Source organism: Dipodomys merriami, unplaced genomic scaffold (genome assembly GCF_024711535.1).
Source record: "Dipodomys merriami isolate MVZ:Mamm:240054 unplaced genomic scaffold, mDipMer1.0.p SCAF_1125, whole genome shotgun sequence".
NCBI classification, from domain to species: Eukaryota; Metazoa; Chordata; class Mammalia; order Rodentia; family Heteromyidae; genus Dipodomys; species Dipodomys merriami.
In genome coordinates this window covers 145,589-151,588 of record NW_027202411.1, presented here as the reverse complement: position 1 = coordinate 151,588, position 6,000 = coordinate 145,589, and positions in this window count along the sequence as shown.

The window sequence follows — 6,000 nt, the reverse complement described above, 5'->3', positions numbered from 1 at the left end:
TTTGTTAAACCTGTCTGAAACGCTACAAATAGCATAAGTAAATTTTACTGGGCAATTTTCTTATCATTTTCCAAAAGGTAGATTGTGGGATTGCTTGCATAAACAACAACTTGTCATTAATAATATAATTACCAAGGCCCCTATTTCCACTGCTCTTACCGTTTTTACAGTTGGCTCCAAAACAAAAAGTGCTATTGGACAACAAATACATATTGGGTACAAACAACTACTTAATCATCAGTTCAACAAAATGAACTTTTTGCTATTAATAAGATGTTACAAGATTTTGTGGGAGATGTTAATATTTTTACTGATTCTACCTATGCTGTAGGAGTTGTGACTAATAGAGTCACTGCAGTTACACATTCATCTAAACCCCAGCTAAACCAACTATTTAAACAATTACAAGCCTTACTGCAACAACGTAATGCCAAAGTGTTTGTAACTCACATTAGAGCTCACTCTTCATTACCTGGGTACCTTTTATATGGCAATAATCAGGTTAATAAAATAGTTAGTTTTGCTTCTGCTAAACAGGTTCGTTCTCCTTTACATACAAATGCAAGCCATTTATATATGCATTATAAAATACCCTATTCTCAAGCTAAACAAATTATAAAAAGGTGTCCTATCTGAAGACCAATGCATTTGAGAGTTGTACCTGTTGGAGTAAATCCTCGCGGATTACAACCTACGAGCTCTGGCAAATGGATATAATTCATGCCTAAGCCTTTGGCCGTTTTTCCTTTCTACATGTTACACTAGATACGTATTCCAAATTTGTTTGGGCTTCTGCCCTTATGGGAAAAACTGTTAACCATGTAATAGAACACTTATTGGAAGCTTTTGCCTTTATGGGAGTGCCTGCTAAAATAATGACTGATAATAGACGGGCCTATAAATGTATCAGATTTAAAAGATTTTGTAAACTTTATGATGTGGTACATATTACAGGAATAGAATATAACCCCCAAGGACAAGCCATTATTGAAAGAGTTCATGGCACACTAAAACAACAAATTAAAAAGGAGGAAAAGGTTGGATGAGGGTATGGATATGTTGTGGTTTTCCATGCAAAATCTTAAAATAATGTTACATCAAGCTTTTTATGTTCTTAATTTTTTAAACTTACCACAAGGATATATTTTAACTAGAGCTGAGCGCCATTTTGAACGAATATCAGAAAAACCTTATTTAAATTCTTCCGTATGGATTAAGATTTCATTGGATGCAGAATGGCAACTAGGAACATTATTACATAAGGGGCGAGGATAGGATTTTGTGTCTACACAGGATGGCAAACAATACTAGCTTCCTGCCTGATGGATACAGATGCGGCCCAGTGAGGACAGCCCTGTATCCTTCAAGGAATTGGCCACCAGTTGAGGAAAAAGAAATCCCCACTGCCCATCTAGGGGCCGGTTAAAAAGTTGACTGGACAAGGACAAAAGATGTTACAATGCAATGGTAAACCTGTCCCAGCTGAGAACTTGTTCCTGGCCATGTGTGCCCTGCTTACTGTAAACTCTGTCCATGCTAATGCTAATATAAGTTATAGACCCTTTATTCCTAACCCTCCTTTATTGCAACCTGTTGTTTGGGGAGACATGGATATAACCGTCTATACTGTTCCTGCTGTTTTATCTCCTCCTTGGAATAATTTCACATTTTGCAATAAGGATGATGGTAGCTTTTTAAATTTTACTTACTATACTCATTCCTTGCCTGTTTTTCTGGGGCTTCCTCCATGTTTAGTAATGAATTGGCAACATTGGGTTTTACCTGGGAAATGCACTTCGAATTCTAAAACACAGCTGCAGCGATTAACTACTTGGCCATTAATAGTAGCTGGGAAAGTGTCACTGATGGCAAGTTATCCTTACCTATGTGCCGTGATTTACTTATATTGATTTAAAATATGAGCCTTTTGTGTGGCAAGAGTGTAGAGGAACATTTGGAAAAATGTGCAATAATTTCATTAATTGAGAACCTTTTGGACAATTTATTAACACATGTTCAGAATGGAATATTACCAGATGTGATTTATCAAATGTTACTACGATGCCGGAAGCCATTAATGGATCGCTTACTGGAGCTCGATTAATGGCCTGGAGAGATGGAGGCATTGCAGATGCTCTATGGGTTTTCATGGCTGCACCCACTGCTGTTCAGACTCATCTTTGGAAGTTCGCAGAGTCGCTGAAACCCGTGATGCTATCAAATGGATTGTTTTCAAGGACGGTGAACTCTGCATCCACTTATAATTTTACTTTGTACTAATCTTATGATGCAACTGCTTGTCTACCTCTGCCTTATGCATTTTTAGTGGGAAATTTTACATTTTCTCCTAATATTTCTTGTTTTGTCACCTGTGTTCTTGCATAATTCCTCTCTTAATTTTAATGACAGTGATAGTACTATGATATTACAACAAAGAACTCATATTTGGCTACCTGTTAAATTAGGAAGAGAATGGTCCCAAAATCCTTTGGATAGTGTTGTTATTGAATTTTTTACCAAACTACTAAAACGTACAAAGTGTATGATTGGAGCCATTGTAGCTGTGATCTTAAGCTTAATTGCTATTACCACTGTTGCTGCGGTGTCTTGAATTGCCCTACACACTTCCTTACATATTAGCGCTTTGTGGAAGAATGGCACCGGGATTCACATGAATTGTGGGTCTCACAGGTAGAAATTGATGCTCTATTACAAACACATTAATATTCTTAAACAGACAGTGGAGTGGTTAGGAAACATGTTATTGGTTGTGGAAAAACAGTTATTGTTAAAATGTAATTGGAATTTTACTACCTTTTGCATTACTAATGTAAAATATAATAAATCTATACATGATTAGAATGTAATACAGCAGTATTTATCTGGAAATTCTACTGCTGCTCAATTGTTTGCTCAGTTACAATTTAATGTACATGAGATTTTTGGTAAACAATTTACAAATGATGATGCTTCCAATATTGCTGATGCATTCATTAAACAATTGGAAGGGTTGGTTCCCAAAGAAATACTACAAAGCATTTCACATACTGCTAGTGGTATGGAAATTATGATTGTTATTATTTTGTTTGCCCTTGTACTGTTATATCTGATTTTCATGAAACCAATGTAAGCATTTATGATAACTCTGTGGAAAGCTTTACTTTTAAAACAAAAGAAAAAAGATGGAAATTGTGAAGACTCAAGGTCTATGTTGAGGGGGCAGAATGCTGCTGGCTTTGCCTCAGGATTATCTGAAGACTGTATTTGAGTATTAGGAAAGCTCTTGGCATGCCAGGCTAGAGAGGGAAAATGTTCTCTCTCCCTATTTCAAAACACATGTCACAGACTCCTGAGAGCTGAGGAAGTAGCTCTTCTACTTGCTTAATCATAGATGAACAGCTGGTCAAGCATTTTCCTGATTGGTTTAAGCTTGCTCTAAAATAGTTTAGATAATAATATACCAAGACATTGTCTCATAGGTCAAGTAAAAATGTATCTGTTGAAATTTTTGTGTCAATGTCTTCTGACCAAATCTTGGCAAAGATCATGCTTTCTTGTCGTTAAATACAACTAACAATAAAGCACAGCATGCAGTAACAATTGCTGTTTGCACTCTGCATCACCAGTGTCCTGGTGATTTCATTACCCTTACCCAGAGACCCCAATGCACTAGAGGTTGACAAAAGCCCACCCAGGCAGGAAGGTTCTCTAGATTCTTATCTCCAATAAACTTCTTAGCAAAAGCCAGACACAAATGAGCTGAGGTTGGAGTGGTAGGACACGGGCCTTGAGCATAAACAGGCTCAGAGACAGTGTCCAGTCCCCGAATTCAAGCCTAGGACAAACCAATAAAACAAAAACGCAAATAAAACAAATCTAAAACTTAGCATTTTTCTCACTGTATACAGAAGTAATTAAGGAAATTGCTTCCTGTGTTACATACAGGTAGAAGAAAGAAGATGTCACACAATTATTCTCTCCATACCATGTTATGCCAAAGCCTCAGAAAATCGCCCTTTTTCTAAATTTATAAATTAATATCATCCATTTGTTGCCAACTCTGTCTACATTATTCACATTATCATTTCATACATGAAGTGTTGGTATTATCTATTAACTGAGTTCTAATTATAACTCTCATGAAAGAAAATTCTAGGCAAATAGAATGCAAGAAACATTTGTAAATTTGTCAATTAAACCCTCTACTTAAAAAGAATTTTGTAGTACCCTATAGAATATGAAATTACAAACAAAACCAAAACATTTATTTTAAATCTAAACTCTAATTTAGCAAGATCTACATAGTGCTACATTAGATTAACTTTGCTATTTTTCCAGGCTTAAGCTTTTGTAATCCTTTATCCTTTCCTTGGAATCTATCAGAATGATGATTACTTACTTTTTCAAATTTTGGATGGGAATCATGAGCCATTTTGCATCTAAGAATGTTCTGTAATGAAGACAACATTTAAAACACAACTGAGCATTACATATGTGTTGCATTTCAATAGGAAACTTGACTTCTCAAAACATAATGACAAAATTAGCCCAAACATCCAAATTTGTATTCCTTTCCTTTATTAAGACAAAATTATACTACCTGGTCCAGGGAAGGTATCACTGCGTAATTCCACTATCTAATCTCCTGTCTTAGTCTGAGTGCTCGAATGTTAGCCTTGTATCACATTGCCCCTCCATAGTTTCTTGGTTTATTTAATCTAGATACAGACTAGCAATTCTGAATTTCTCCAGTAGTATTATCCACTATACTGCTCAGAGTGTTCATGTACTCTTTTCAAACATGTTCTAACATTTGACACAGGATATGAACATTTTCAGATGCACCGGAAGGAGTCTCTGATTCATTCCTCCATGGATCCGATCCCATTAATAATAATTATTTGACTCTCTTACTATCTTTGGTCCCTATCTAGGTAATATTCTTAAACTTTTTTGAAGAAGGTTCTCTTGAGGACTTTCTAACATTAAAAATTATCACTTGGTTCTAGTCTTAGGACATATTTTCTATTGTTTTCTAACTTTTCCACATATTCTGAGAGTTGCTTCATATGTGTATTTGTGTGTGTGCATATAAGTGTCTCTGTATATATGTGTATGATTGTAAGTGTGTATGCAAAAGCATCAAGATCTTATCCAGCAATCTTGCTCATGACTGCTATTCCAATACTTGAGCCATGCTTCCAATCCAGCTTTTGGATGGTTAATTATAGCTTCTCAAAGACTGTTCTGCCCAGGCTGGATGCAAACTGAACTTCCCAAACACCTTTACATTCTTAGGTTTTATTTCTCCAGTAGTATCAACTTTTAAATTACAAACATTTTTGTGATTGTAAAGGCTAGGCTGTTGCCTAGATTTTTAACCTACGAATTCATATAAAGATAGATGAACATGCACATTATATATGCTGTGTGTACGCTGTTAGAAGTGTGATCCTAAGCTGGGTGGTGGTGAGATCTTCGGATAGGGATCAAAGCCAGGCCGGGCAGGAAAGTCCCGGAGACTCTTTTTCCAATTAACTACAAGAAAACTGAAAGTGGCACTGTGGCTCAAGTATAGAGCACTAGCCTTGAACTGAATAGCAGAGGGAGAGCTCCCAGGCTCAGTGTTCAAGTGCCAAGACCACCACCAACAAAAAATACATAGGTAAAAGAAAGAAAATAAATGTGATCTTCTCCACCAATTCATGGCTAGTATAATCCCTGCTCTCTCAGGATGGACTTTTTTTCCAATTAAGTCCATGCTCTTATATCTGAGTTGCATTGGAAAGAGAATTATGCTTCCATTCTACTGTCTACCAAGTTGCGTGATTAGCAAGCGTGATTTAGAAAGGGAGTGGCCTCATACTTCCTTTTCCACGTAGGAGTAATGCTTTCTCTATATCACTCTCAAATCTACATACTCGACTTGGCTTTATTGTTTCAATGTGGTCTTATTTGTAGAATCTTCTATAGTGTATTGAACCCTTATACTTAAACACA